The 15,577-nt window shown below is 52.6% G+C and overlaps 1 protein-coding gene across 1 annotated transcript in view; it reads right to left on the bottom strand.

Annotated features, from left to right (window-relative positions):
* The window catches only part of MDN1 (midasin AAA ATPase 1), a 2,002,810-nt gene that overhangs the window by 493,018 nt on the left and 1,494,215 nt on the right, over positions 1 to 15,577 (bottom strand). The window lies entirely within an intron of this gene.

Raw genomic sequence — 15,577 nt, 5'->3', positions numbered from 1 at the left:
AAGTTGATGGTAAATGCGACAGTTCTCACAAAAGTACCTGGATGCGCAACGCAAAATAAACAAAAGGCTTGCAGCTTTGGAGATGCGTCGGATCCTTGCTTCGGGGGAGACGATGCATCGCACCTCAATGCTTGCACAGAGTAGGGGATGCGTCTTGATACTTACCGGAGAGGAGGTGATGCCTAGATTCTCGCGCTGCGGCCCGGTTGCGATGCGGCAAGATGGCACCTCGACGCGATGCGACAATCCGGTGCGATGCGATAAGATGGTGCCCTTGATGCGACGATGTTAAGACGATGCGTGCACGTCCTGGCAGCCTTGCGGCGACTGTACTTTGGAGCCACGATAGGCCATGCGACACGCTTCTCCGGTGATGCGACGGCGACCCTAACGGTGGCGACACGCTTCCCCGGGATGCGACAGCAAACAACGGTGACAACGCGACTCTGCCCCGACGTCCTACACGGGCGTGACGTCAGCGAGGTCACATAAGCCCCACCCCGGCGCGCTGACGTCAGTTTGCTTCGGAGAACTTTTTGGCGCCACAATGCGGAGCCATCACAACAAAACTGAGGAGAGCATGGGAACAGTGTGCGAAAAAAACAGAGAAACAAAATAGAGAGAAACAAAAGGAGAAAAACAGCGCCAGGTGGCACTGAGGTACCAGAAGGCGACAACAGTAGGCCAGAGCAAGAAAAAGAGCAGAGCACCACTCTGAGGAACAACTGTGCAAGGCAAGGCGAAAACACCAGGTGCCAGTAAAGGACCAGAAGCCCAGAGCAGCGAAGCCATAGCAAGAAAAGCACAAGCACCCCTCCGTGGAGCCACCTTGCAAACCAAGGCAAGAACCCTCCTGGAGGCACGAGCAGGAGAAAACACCGTGACAGAAAGAGAAAGAGAGAGAGAGAGAGAGCCTGCAACCACAAGGGGAAGGGCCACAAGCCCGGAACAGAGGAGCAACAGCAATCCATCCCTAGACCACCCGCCAAGGATGGCCATACCTCCTGAAAGGAGCAGGAGGTCAAAGGACAGGCAAGTCATCCGCAGACTACAGTGCCAAAGAGGGCCATAACCTCTGCAAAGACAGGTAAAAGAACTCCCAACGAAGAAGACCGGTGGGAATCAGACCCCGACAACAGAGGGAAAGAGCAAAAGTAGGCCCTCACGCTGGAGAGAAATCAGCTTGAGGGATGCCTGACCGGAAGTTGATGTAGAGGACACCCACAGAAGACAAGGCGCCCAGAGGGAGGAGACTGCATAAACCCAAGCAGAGGGTCCTCGCAGAACGGGGAGGAAGGGTGGGTCATGAAGGAATCTGAGGCTAGAATCGTCTCTAACAGAAACATTGTTACCGAAGGTAAGTAACTTGTACATCTGATAGAGACTACTAGCCGCAGATTTCTTAACGTAGAATAGATACCCTAGCCATACCCAAAAGGGAGGAGGGCCTGCGAGAAAGCCTTCCCCACCAGGAGAGACACAGGGCCCCAGCAGGGGACATGCCACAAGGGCAAGAAGGGAAAAGCCAGGAAATCCTAAGCCCAACCAAGGGAGAACAGCCCAACACCCCGCAGGGGCAGACAGCGCCCTAGGAGCCTCAAGGAACACAAGGACCACCTCAACCCCTAGGGAGAAGAGGGAGAACCGGAAGCAGGGCTCACGAGGAGAAACACATACACAGTGACAGAAAGAGCAGTACACACCCCGGCCGCAAGCAGCGGACAAAGCAGGGACGGTTGCCAAAAGTGCAGACAGAAGAAGAAGAAAAAGAGCACAAGAGAATGTATCAAAGGCCACAACGGTGTAGCAGAACAAGAGGGCAGAACTGGCATGACCGCCAGCAGCAGACAACACCACAGAACGATGCACCCAGGACAAGCGAGGCGCCAGACAGAGGCCAGGAAGGGCAAAGAATGGCCAGGACACGCCCCAAGGGAGGGGCCAGCACACACTGACCCACGAATGAAGGAGAGAGAGGAGAACGGACCAAGACGTCCACCAGAACACAAAAACCAGGGAAACCAGACCTCCCTTAGACACCAGACAGAGGACCAAGGCGGACAGAAATGCAACACCGCTACAACGCAATGCCGCAGACAGCAGGCCGGACTAGGCCAGCGACACAACGATGCAGGACAAGAACGGACCGGGGCGCCACAAAAGCCAATCCAAAACCATCAGCAAGAACATCGCACCTGCGATATACCGCGACGCCAGAGAGAGCAGAAGCCCGAAGGACGACCACACCTCCCCAGCACAGGATAGAGCTATATAAGAGCTACCAGTACCCCAAAGAGGGCAAGTTACGTCCCAGAACATGGGAACCCTCTTAGGAAAACATTTCCGCAGCACTGGACAAACAGAAAAACCTGCGGAGAAAACCGCAGCTGGCTTGCCAATCAGCCAATAAAGAGTACACAGAAGGCCTAATCTCAGGGCCTACACAGCTTACAAACAGCCAAAACCACAAGTCAAACAAGGGCCGGACCAGGAGCCAACAGCACCAAAGTCCTAACCAAAGGACCCAAAGGCACATCAACCACACAGAACAGACAACCAACCTACCCGCTACAAGGCCCCAGAAAAACAATGGAAGAACACCCCCCGAAACACAGACCGACTCACAGGTCACTGAGGTGGAGGACGAAGCCCCGCAAGAAACCTCTGAATGGCAGAATCCGCAGGGGGGTGGAACAAAAGAGTACCATCAAAGGGAAGGTCCACCAGCCGTTCCCTAACCTTCTACGGGAACACACTATCCCGTAACCAGGCATGCCGACGAAGGGCCATTGAAGAAGCCATGGCACGACCAAGCACCTCCGAAATGTCCAGAGCCGAGCGATGAATAAACGCCGCCAGCTCCCGGCCATCCAACACATGGTGCCTCAGATCAAAACAGGCACCCTACTGAGAAGCAGCAGACATAAGGGACTCGACTAATCCCACAAGCAAGAAGTGGCCCTAGCCAACACACAAAGAGTGTTAAGATTCCGCAACGCAGCACTGGTGGAGGCAAAGATATTGCGCCCCCAGGAATCCAACCAACGTGCCTCCCGTGACGGGGGAGACAACACTGATGGCAGGGAGGCACCGGGTCCTCCGTGGCGGGCCGCCCCCGAAAGAGAAGTGTGGAGCGAAGCCTCGAAGGGAAGAAGCAGCTCCCGACCACCAGAACCCTGATGGAGGACCTCCAGAAGATGATCCCTGGGGAAACGGGCAGCCGGATCGCCCATGCGCAGGATCCCCGCAGCCGTGGAAACAGCGAGAGCGAAAGCAGCACTCGCCTCCGTATGGTCCTGCGGCGGGGAAAGCAGTTTCTCCGTGGGCGACGGCTGCAAGCTAAGGCGGACTTCCCCCGGCCCAACCGGTGGAAGGAAAGGCCAAGCCCAAAACGGGGGAGGGTGGGCCGAGGAATGGAGAACCTGAGACGCCTCCGGCGAACAATGCGGGCCCAGTGACGGCGAAGAGCCGTCCTTAGAGGACACCGGGGAAAAGGCCACGACGTGACGACCCGTCTCTAGAGAAGATGAAACCAACAACAGCCGAACCTCTGGAAAAGAGGGGGTGTCCAAAGACGAATCAACGGCCTGACTTCGGCCCGGCGCCGTAGAGTCCGCCACCGGCATCAGGTCAACGTCGACCGGCGCCGAAGGGGATGCCGGAACGACCTTCGCCACAACGCGTGGCGCAGGAGACCGAAGCAGCTAAGGAACAGCGCCAGACGAGAGAGGCCTGGGGACACACCCCGACCCCTAGCTGGCCCCTGCGGCGCTGCCAGCAGCCGCCTGGGCGGCGTCACCATGGCCTCGGACAAGGCAACCGCCTGCCCAGAGGACTGAGGGGGACTCGAGGACACGCCCCGAGCCCCGGCAACTTCCTGCGACACCACAGGGACCCCCACGGGGGTTTGCGGCAAGGCAGAGGTGCCGTGGTCCTAAGGAGGGAACCCCGAAGGGCCGCACCCCGACGGCACCACATCCTCCGAACCTGCCGGAGCCGCCGGCGACGTCGCAGGAGTCCCCACATGCGGCAAGGGATTCGCAGGCGTCCCAGCATGAGACGGAGAAGAAGGAGGAGCCAACGTGGCCTGCAAGGCCGCCGCATAGGCCTCCATCTGGGCTCTGGTTGCCCCCGCGCAGGGGAACGGCGGATAGGGTGGCGACACCCGGGGCAACCGACCCGCGGAGAACCCACACCCCCAACAGGCCGGGAACAAACTGTAACACTTGCCAACAGGTGAGCGACGCCCTTGCGGCCTGGGCGAGGGACGATGTCTGAGACGGAAGCAGCGGGTCTTGAAGCCTTCTGCGGGGGAAGGGCGTGGCGCCGATGCCGACCCGGACAGGCACGCCGAAAGGAGTTTCATCCGGCGACCCCGCCGGGACTTCGGCTTCATTTGCTGACACGCCTCGCAGTCCGTGGAGTCGTAGTGCTCCCCCTAACACCACGTGCAGATGGGGTGAGGATCCGTCGCTGATATCTGGCACGCGCAAGACGAGCACGTCTTAAAGCCAGAAGGCATTCGCACACTGTTCTCAAGAAAATAGCCTAAAAGTGGAAAAAGAAGGCCTGAAACAGACCAGGGACAAGATCCGGATCCGCGTTGCACGCGGAAAAGAAGAAAATTGACGTCAGCACGCCGGGTTGGGGCTTATGTGACCTCGCTGACGTCACGCCCGCGGATGACGTCAGGGCAGAGTCGCGTGGTACCGCCCCCTCCGGGCGCGCAGAGATGCTGGGCAAGAAAGTTTTCCGGGTCCAGTCTCACGCCTGGGGATAATTCTATGTTAAAGAATCTACGGCTAGTAGTCTCTATCAGATACACAGTACACAACCTAGCAGAGGCAGGCTTGGACAGTTAAGCAAGAAAATACCTACTTTCTAAAAGTGGTATTTTCAAACACAATGTTAAAACCAACTTCACTAAAAGATGTATTTTAAGATTCTGAGTTCAGGCATCCTAAACTCGAATTTCTACCTAGTTCCCTGTGTCAGTTAGAATGATAAGATGTAATAATGAAACTGCCAATTCTGGCCTATGGGGAATAGTTAGCCTTGCAATAGTGAAAAATGAAAATGGCTGTAATTCACTATTAGGACATGCCACACACACCACGGCATGTCCTACCGTATACTTACAATGCACCCTGCCCTTGGGCCTACCATAGGGATGTCTGATATGAAGAAAGGGAAGGTTTAGGGACTGGCAAGTGGGTGCACTTGGCCAGTCAACATGGCAGTCAGAGACTGCACACAGGCTCTGCAGTGGCAGACCTGAGACACACTTTACAAGCTGCTTCTGTGGGAGGCACAACCAGTGCTGCAAGCCCACCAGCAGCATTTGATTTACAAGCCCTGGGCACCCCTGGTGCACTGTACTTGGGTCGGACAAGTAAATCAAATAACCCAATCCTGGAGTCACTAATCAATACATCAATTTAACATAGGGAGTGTGAGAAGTTGGCCTGATATATGATGTCACTAGTTCTAGTGTACACCTAGTATCAGTCCAAACAACCCTTATGGTGATTGGTTGTAAAGTCAACCTTATAGACCAGCTATCCTAGTGGTAGCATGGACAAGAGCAGTCTTAGGCTAAACTCTCTATGGCATGTGAAGCCAGCTGTTATACCATTTGCAACCCCTTGAATACCAAATGAAAGGACACCACAACAGATATATTATAAAAATAGAATGTATGTATTCTAGTCAAAATACCCTCAGCACTCTTTATGAGATTTGAGGTAAGTACAACACAGTCTTATTTAAGTATACATAAGTCACACAGGTAAGTAATACAGTTAGGCCCTAGGGGCCACGCAAACCATATACTAAGTAAGTGGTATAAGAACCACTGTCACGAACACAGGTTAGGCCTAGCCCATCGCTGGGGCTACACTATCCTATCAGTTGCTAGGCAGTGGGAGGCCCACGGGATTCAGGTGCAGAGTGGAAACACTCACGAGTAATGCGTTAAAGTCGATAGAAATAGTAGTATTTAGAAATTAAGAGTTTTAGGACACTTCGGAAGGAACTAGGAGTTAGAGACTTGGAAACTAGACACTAGGATAGTCAATAGCCTTGTGAGCACCGGAGTACTCAAGTTACCTAGCCCACGGGCTGCGGGTGCATAGGTGTGGACTTGCGTCGGGTTTCGTCGTCGACTCTTATGGATGCCTGCAGAAAAGATGCTGACAGGCAGTCAGTGAAGAGTGTCCGGTGGATTCCAAGGATGGAATCAAGAAGGAGGATACCTGCAAGCAGAAGGGACAGAGTCTAGGTCACCAGCCAGGAACCAGGAAGGAACCAGGCGATGTCGTGAAGATGCAGGTGAAGAGGTGAAGCTTGTCGCAGCAGCCACGGGTACAAGGAGGCATCGAGGACGACCAGAACCAGGAGGCGAGCTGTCCCACGAGGGCTCTTGATGTCGGCGTCGTCGATGTCGAGTTGGGACACAACAAGCCTTGGCAAGCGCAACCCACACAGAATGAAGGATTTACTTCTGTTGCAGACCAGGAAGGTCTGGGGTGCTTCTCTTTCACAGGGAAGCAAGGGCCAGTGTGGAGGAGCCAAACCAGCGGTGGAAAGTCGAAGGTTCGTCGTCGCAGAGGTCACTAGTCAACGGGCAAGCAACCGGACAGACGCGTCGAGCAGAAAAATGCAGAAGGGCCCCACGCAGAACTCATGGAGTGTGGAGGGCTGATCTTCGGTGCAGATGGTGCTCGGGGTTGGGGCTTCTCAATCCCCAGAGCACAACTTCGAGGATGCCTCAGAAGCTGCGCTGGAAGCAAGTAGCCAATTTTCCCAGGTAGCTGATTCAACGTCTCTCGTCGCCTCCACGGATCTCAGCTTTGCTGTGGATGTGGATCAGAGTCGGAGAAGTCTGGAAGTCAAGGCGCTGGTCGGGCTCTGCAGTCGGTTCCTCGTAGAACTTCGGGCAAAGCAAACGGCAGGTCGCTTGATGGTGCCTGTTTGCACAGGGTGGCCACTCCTTGGCCACAAGGGAGATTCTTCAGTCTTCTTCCGTAGTCGAATGACCAGAGTTTCTGTTCAAGTTTCAGTTATCAGGATAATCCAAAGTCCTAGGGACTCAGCTCCCACTCTTATACTAATCCGGGGGGCTGGGTTACCTGCTAGGTCACTCCTATGGGTGGGACCAGGGAGGGGGGTGGTTACACCCCCTTCCCTTTGTCCAGTTTCGTGCCAGGGCCGGGGCCGGAGTGCCCCAGCACCGGTTTGAACTGGACTATGCATGGGACACCTTGTGTGCCCCAGGCAGTGTCTCGTTTCATTCATCCCTCCCTGCCCCAATACACTAAGGCTTGTCTAGGGTGGTGCTCGCACCTCCCAATGCAGGAAACCTATTGTCCAAGCCTCCCTCGCTGGAAGGACTCCCAGCAGCAGGAGGTCAGACTTGTGTCTGTGGCAGCAGCATCCATTTTGTGACGCTGGGGCTCTGGTTAACTTTAACCGGGTAGTAGGTCTTCAACATGTCTTCTCCCTCTAGAAGGGAGGAATACTATCCTCATCGCCAGAAATGGTGTGGGGGTAGTATTCCAAAGTGTTAGACGCATTACTCGACATGTTTTGATAAAGCCAAACCATAACCGCGAGGATTATAAGGCACTTTAAGAGTATATGGTAGGCGATATCATAGAACAGCTATAAGGACATGGGTCCGAAAGCTGCAGACAGGCTCAGCTCATGCTAGAGCACCATCTCACATGTTACCAAGCACTATGCCTTCAGGATTGTTAAGGCCTGCCATAGGAGTGACTGATAGGTTACCCATGTGTCTATATATAAGGTAGGTATAGGAATACTACACCTAAGCAAGGGGTGATTACACGACCTTGCCCCAGCTGAGTGATCAGCCAGTTGTGTCATAATGGAACGCCAGCTAGGGGTGGCATAATACATGCTGCATCCCCTGGTAGGCCTAGGGTCCACCCATGCCCTGGGTACCTAAGGTACACTGTACAGGGCCCTAAAGGGTGATCCTTAACAATTGGGTTATGTACCTAAAGTACATAGTGTGAATTTAGAGAGAGAACAGCTGGGCTGTGGGTCTGATTAGCAGGCCCACAGCCACACCTAAGTCGAAAACCAGTGAAGCAAAAGCAAAAAGTGGGGGTGAACATAGAAAGCAGACCCTACTCTCCTACAGGGAGCACTCACACTGTGGCACTGAATAGCAGTGGCACAGTGCCCAAAGCATCTAAACCAGCAAAATATATCAAAAACTGAGGAGGCAATCAGAAAAAATGGAAGGGAGACTCACACCAATGGTACCAGGTCTAACATAAACCATGTGCAACACCTAACTTGGGACCTTATTAACTACTGAAAGGCCACGCTACAAAAAGGAGAAGCTGAAGGTCGGTAAGGCATGAGCAAATAGATTGAGCATTACAAGAAATAAAATGTTACTGGCCCTGTAAGAATCTATTGTGTGGATTGACATACTCTGTTTACTGTGTGTACATTGTGTAGGACAATGTGTGTAAGTGAACAACGAAAATACAATCTGTAGCAACCTCTGGTTCTCAGAGGCAGGTGGGCACATGCAGATCTACAGCACTGCATGCTACGAACATACTCTTTTGGGTAAGTAACATTTTACTTTCATAGTATGTGGCTGTAGATACACATGCTCTGCACAGACTGTAAAACAGTGCTCCCGACAGCGGTGGTCAGCCAGTGGATGGTGCAGATGCATGAAGGAATATGCTACTTACCAGTATGCATCTGTTCTTGGCATGTAGAGCTGCAGATCTATACACTGTGCATAGATTGCCATCTGGTGTGCGGCCCGGATGTTTGCAGTTTGTTTTTCCTCTTGGAAAGTCTTTGGAAGTCACGAGGTCAGTGACTCCTCCTCTGGTTAGTATTGCGCATGGGCTTCGGCTCCATCCTCAGATTGTTTTTCGCCAGCAGGGAAAGATGGAGCGTAGTAATAACAGTAAAGAAACCCATGTGTATTGTATCTAAATAAGATAAGACTGGAACGGATACAGGTAGCCGGGGAGGCGGGTGGGCATGTATAGATTTGCAGCTCTACATGCCAAGAACAGATGCATACTGGTAAGTAGCATATTCCGTTCGAGGCATATGAGCTGCAGAATATACACTGTGCGTAGATTATATAGCAGTACCCAACCCTAGCGGCGACCACCGGCATCCGTTGCAGTTGTTTGAAACAGTGTTTTTAGTACAGCTTGGCCCACATTAGCTTGTTGCTTGGTTTGCACATCTACACAGTAATGTTTTGTGAAGGTGTGCGGTGTTGACCATGTCGCTGCCTTGCAGATGTCATCTAGTGGTATGTTACCTAGAAAAGCCATAGAAGCCCCTATCTTCCTTGTAGAGTGGGCATTAGAGGGAACCGATAGAGTTCGTTTTGCCTTGTGGTAGCAAATCTGTATGCATTTTACAATCCACCTAGCTATCCCCGATTTAGAAATAGGGTTGCCTTTGTGTGGTGGGGAGAAGGAGACAAATAGCTGTTTGGTTTTCCTGAAAGGTTGTGTCCTCTGGATGTAGTAAAGTAAAGCCCTTTTAACATCCAGTGTGTGTAAAGCCCTTTCCGCAACTGTTTGGGGTTGCGAGAAAAAGACTGGTAATTCTACCGACTGGTTTATATGGAATGGAGAAATGACTTTGGGTAGACATTTGGGGTTGGTGCGGAGTACAACCTTGTTGTGATGCATCTGGAGAAAAGGTTCCTGTATAGTGAGTGCTTGTATTTCACTAACCCTTCTGAGGGAAGTGATGGCCACCAGAAAAGCTGTTTTCCATGTGATAAATTGCAGCTCGCATTTATGTAATGGTTCGAAAGGGGGTCCCATTAACCGTGTGAGGACTATATTCAAGTTCCAGACAGGTGAGGGTGGCACTCTGGGTGGAATTACTCTTTTGAGGCCTTCCATAAAGGCTTTGATGGCAGGCACTTTTAAAAGTGAGAGGTGCTGCCTGTTCTGTAAATAAGCAGCAATTGCAGCGAGGTGTAACCGAATGGAAGTATATGCTAGGTTACACCTTTGTAAATGGAGTAAATAACATATAATGTGCTGTATGGATACATTTAACCCCTTCTGTGCCCATGACGAGCTGGACTCGTCATGGGCCGCGGTTGCGCTGTGCCCATGACGAGTCCAGCTCGTCATGAACCCCGCCCGCTAATGCAACGCCCGGCACAGGGCGGGGAAAGGGCGTGGCACACAAGGGGTTAAAGGATTGATTGTGTTGTTGTGGCAGTAAACAACAAATCTTTTCCACTTTGCTGCGTAGCACGCTCTAGAAGCAGGGCGTCTAGCTTCCCTGATAATGTTCATGCAATCAGGGGGAAGGTTAAGGTATCCGAATTCTAGGACCTCAGGATCGCAAGGTTGAGCTGAGCTGGGTCCGGGTGCATGATCTCTCCATGGTTCTGGGTTAGGAGGCATGGTGAGAGGTGTAGCTTTTGGTGTGGTACTACTGAGAGTTCCAGCAGTGTGGTGTACCATGGTTGTCTGGCCCATGTTGGAGCTACTAGGATCAGAGTTAGGGAATGCTGTTGTAGCTTTCGCACCACTAATGGAATTAGTGGGAGAGGTGGAAAAGCGTATGCAAATTTGTTTGACCAGTTCATCCATATCGCATTGCCTTTGGACAATGGGTGTGGATATCTGGCGGCGAAGCTTGGGCATTTTTTGTTTTCGTGGGTGGCGAATAGGTCTATGTGTGGATGCCCCCACTTCTGAAAGAACGGGTGAAGAACTTGTGGGTGAAGTTCCCACTCGGGCATCTGCTGTGTCTGTCTGCTGAGTAGATCTGCCACGGTGTTTTGTACTCCTGGGACGTGTTGGGCTAGGAGAAGAATCTTTTGTGGAATTGCCCATCTCCATATGCTCTGTGCTAACTGAGAGAGCTGTGGAGAGTGTGTGCCCCCCTGTTTTTGAATGTACTACATGGCAGTCATGTTGTCAGTGCGAATGAGGACTGCCTTGCCTGAAATCTGCGTCTGGAAGGATTTTAGGGCTAGGAAGATCGCCTGTAACTCCAGATGGTTTATGTGGAGTAACTTCTGTTGCGGCGTCCATGTGCCTTGTGCTGTGAGATGTAACAGATGAGCTCCCCAGCCGGAGAGCGATGCATCTGCTGTTAGGATTATTTGTGGGACCGGGTCCAGGAACGGTCGACCTCTGGAAAGGTTTGTGATGTTCCACCACTGCAGAGAGCGATGGGTGCGACCGTCTACCAACACCAGATCTGTCAGTTGTCCCTGGGCCTGGTTCCACTGGCGTGCTAAGCACTCTTGGAGTGGACGCATTTGGAGTCTTGCATGGGGCACTATAAAGATGCAAGAGGCCATCATCCCTATGAGCTGCATAAACACTCTTGCTGGGAGAGAGTGTTGACAGAGGAATTTTTAATGCAGAGCCTGTATTTTTGCAATCCTGGCAGGATTGGGATAGGCTATGGCTTTTGAGGTGTCTATGGTGGCACCGAGATATTGTTTTGTGTGTGATGGTACCAGGTGGGATTTTTGAGGGTTCACCGTGAAATCTAGCTGGTGAAGTAGTTGGACCGTAGCGGCGGTATGTTGCACACATTGTTGGTAGGACGTGGCTTTTATCAGCCAATCGTCCAGATACGGGAAGACGTGAATGTGCTGTCTTCTGAGGTGTGCAGCCACTACTGCCAGGCACTTGGTGAAAACCCTTGGTGCTGTTGTTACCCCGAACGGGAGCACCTTGAACTGGTAGTGTTGTCCGTTCACCACAAATCTGAGGTACTTTCTGTGAGACTGGTGTACTGGGATGTGAAAGTATGCGTCTTTCAAATCCAGAGTGGTGAGAAAATTGTTCTGGGAGAGGAGTGGAAGAACCTGTTGAAGGGTTACCATGTGAAAATGGTCTGAATGTATGTAGGTGTTTAGAGGTATGAGATCTAGGATAGGTCGTAGAGTCTCGTCTGTCTTTGGAATCAGAAAGTACAGGGAGTAGACCCCTAAATTTTGTTGAATTATGGGGACCTGCTCTATTGCTCCTTTTTGCAGGAGGGAGATCACCTCTTGTGTTAGTAGCGCAGTATGTTCTTGAGACATAGGGCGGTGCCTGGGTGGAATGTTTGGGGGGGGGTAGCTGTTAATTCTAGGCAATACACTGACTGAATAATTTGTGTCACCCATCTGTCTGAGGTGATTGTCTCCCAGACGTGAAGGAAATGTTGTAGTCTGCCCCCGACCGGAGTGGAATGGTCTGGAGGGAGTGGGGGAAAGTCATTGGGCAGGAGGTGTGGCAGAGCGAGCGGTATTTGTCTTGCCTCTGCCCTTATTATTATTGCCTCTGTATCCGCCTCTTTGATAACCCTTTGTGAAGGTAGATTGAGGAGGGGATTTGTAGGACGTGGATGCACTATCCGAGGAGTAGCCTCTGCCCGTGCCCCCAAAGGAAGAGCGGCAAAAGGAGCATCTGGGAGTATGTGACTGCAGGGCTCCCATGGATTTCGCCGTGTCTGTATCTTTTTTCATTTTTGCGAGGGCTTCATCTACTTTGGGGCCAAATAGATGATCTTGGTCGAATGGGTGGTTTAATATAGAGGCTTGTACCTCCGGTTTAAACCCTGAAACTCTGAGCCAGGCATGGCGACGGAGAAGGACACTGGTGTTTATGGCCCTGAAGGCTGTACCTGCTGCATCTAGGGCACAGCGTATCGAGGTATTAGTTCTTGTTTTCCCCTCTTGAATAAGTTCATTAGCCCTAGTCTTGTATTTTCAGGGAGATGGTGCATGATGGTCTCTAGCTCATCATAATGCGCCCTGTCGTATCGGGCCAACAGTGCTTGCGTATTGGCGATACGCCATATATTGGCAGCTTGTGACGCAGTGCGCTTCCCTGACATGTCTAGGAGCTTGGACTCTTTGTCAGGTGGTGGTGCTTCGCCTGACGCCTGAGAATTTGAGCGCTTCCTGGCTGTAGATACCACTAGGGAATCCAATGGTGCAGGGCCTGGAGGTGGAGAGGGTGGAGGAGGTGGGGAAGGCACCCTGAAAGGAGAGGTAGCAATGTCCTTTCTCTTTGGAGGTGGAGGTGGAGCCGGCTTGTCCAAGTGTCTCTTTTTTGAAGACAATGTCAAGTGTCCAGTTTTTGGATCCTTGGTGAGTGTTTTTTTGCAGAGGATCCGGTGTGAAAAGTTCCTGCGACACTGGTTGTTCGGTCGGCGCCGAAGGTTTCGGGGCCGACGGCTTTTCAGGCTTATCGAAGCCGTGCTTCTTTGGAACCTCCGATTTTTTGGTCGGTGCCGAAGAAGGTCTCGGCACGGGAGTGTCGGTGCCGAGGGCCTTGTGATGTTTGGTCGGCGCCGTAGGAGCAGGTTTCGACACCTAAGACTTCGGTGCTGGGTTCGGTGTGGAGGTGGAGGCCGATTTTTTCTTCGGTGCCGAAGGGTGTTTGTCTGCACCGGTGGTCGGCTGGCTCGAGCCCGAGCTGCCGGAAGGCTTAATAGGCTTCTTTACCGGGCCCGAAGGGGGGGTGTGAGAAGCAGTGTCCTTGGTCTTGCCTAGGCCCGGAGGCGAAGGTGTGACCTAAGCCTTTTTCGGTATCGGTGTGGGAGGGGGAATTGTACTCACGACCCGCAGCGCCGGGGTGATGTCCTCCATATCCGAGTCGTCGGCCTCGGAAGCGCTGACGAGGTCGTCGTCCTCCTGTTCGATGTCCTGCTATCCTGGAGCTTCGACGTCGTCCCCGGAGATGTCGACTGGAGCGGAGGTCGAGGAGTGTGCCATGTTGCGTCTAGCCCGTCGATCTCGAATGGTCTTTTTTGAGCGAAAAGACTTGCAGGCGGGACAGTCTCAACAGTGTTCTGGGGAGAGGCAGAGGTTGCACACCTCATGAAGATCGGTGTGGGGAAACTTGGACCCACATCGAGGGCACTTCTTGAAGGGAGTTCTTTCCATCAGCCGAGACCGGAGCCGGAATAGGCCCGAAGGCCGCCGTCGACGACCGGAATCGAAGAAGTGCCGAAGAGAAGATGAGTAAGATGCATCTCTCCCGTCTGATAATGCTTGGGGGAGGATGGCCCGGGCCTCCTCAGGAAGCTGTGGCAAACCTTGCGCAAGCGTTTTCCACAGGGATTGGGAGGAACGACCCAGTAAGCATGCGGTGTTCATCGATCGCAATGAAAGGCTGTGGGAAGAAAAAAACTTCTTACACCAATTCTCTAGCCTTTTAGATTACCTGTCCGGGGGTGTGAAAGGGAACGCGCCGTTGGAGGTAGAGGCCTGGACAACCAAGCTCTTGGGGGTAGGATGGTTGGTGAGGAATTTAAATTGCCTGGTGCAGGGCGATTGTGGCGGGCGATTGTCCTATTTACATGAGATCCTGTGCTGAGCTTAGACCAGGTTCCCAGTAGGACATCAGTTTAGGCCTCGTTGAAGGACAGAAAAGTTTTGAAGGAGGAGACACCGGGCTGCAGGACCAATGTCAAGATATTGATCTTGACTGCCACAGAAGGGAGCGAAGGGTCCAAGACCTCAGCTGCCCTTCGCACCACCATAGCATATGATGCTCCTTCCTCCGTAGCCACAGTAGGGGAAGAAAGTAGGACAGAGTTTGGAGAGGTATACAGTCCGCTAGCCTCACCCAATTCCTCATGCCAATCCATTCCGTGGTAAGGATGGTCTTGTAAAGGGTCCAGCGACCTCTACCAATTTTCATCCATTTCTAGCTAATTACAGTAAGGCTAAGGAAATGACCTAAGGGTGCTGTCTGTGCTGATCCAGCTCTGGGTTGTTCGAAATTAAAATTGGGGCTGGCACTGCCGGGTGGAGCTGTGAGTCCCGGTGTCGGGCCAATGAAGGTCGCAATGGCATGATCGGCGTTTGTCCTGTTCTATGGGGGGTGTCATTAGTACCAGAGCCGCCGGTGCAGAGCTCGATGGAGACCCCTCTGAGCCTCCGGAGCCTGAAGGCGAGCTGGAAGGGTCAGGCCACTCAAATATGAGGGACATGGCGACATGAAATTATTTAAGCTGGACGGGGGTCGCTCCCGGAAAGGCGTACTTAGACAGAGCCAACCAAGGCGCAGATAAAGAAGGAGGCCTAGAACGCCAATACTCTTCCATAGCGTCAGCCATCGCACGGGAAGAAGTCGAAGCACGCCTGGACCGAAAACGCTTAGAATGCTGCAGTGTAACCCAGATAACGGTGGGCTTGCAATCCCAGATATGAGTGGTGCTATTGGGCAGCCCACCTGAGCATTAATGACTGGCTCTTTGCTCCCCAGGATCACTCTACCTTTAGGCTTGAGCACACTATGCTGGGGCAGCAGTCACACTTACACTATCTCTATGGTGGGAAGGGGTCCCAGCGGCTGCCGCCTGCAACATAAGTGGCCCTGGCTACAGAGATAAATGGCTGGGAGCTCAAGGTCACCAAGGAAACGCCCCTCTGGAAGAGAACTTAGCTGAGAGAGGTAGCAAATCTTCAGGTATTCAGGGCCTGGGACACTATAGGCATCTCCACCATGGGGGATATCCTTGAGAATAGAAATGGAATGCTGTTCTCCTCTGTACAACAGAAATACCACTTATACCG

The sequence above is a fragment of the Triturus cristatus genome, chromosome 6, assembly GCF_964204655.1.
Source record: "Triturus cristatus chromosome 6, aTriCri1.1, whole genome shotgun sequence".
Lineage (NCBI taxonomy): Eukaryota > Metazoa > Chordata > Amphibia > Caudata > Salamandridae > Triturus > Triturus cristatus.
This window is presented reverse-complemented; position numbering and strand designations above follow the sequence as displayed.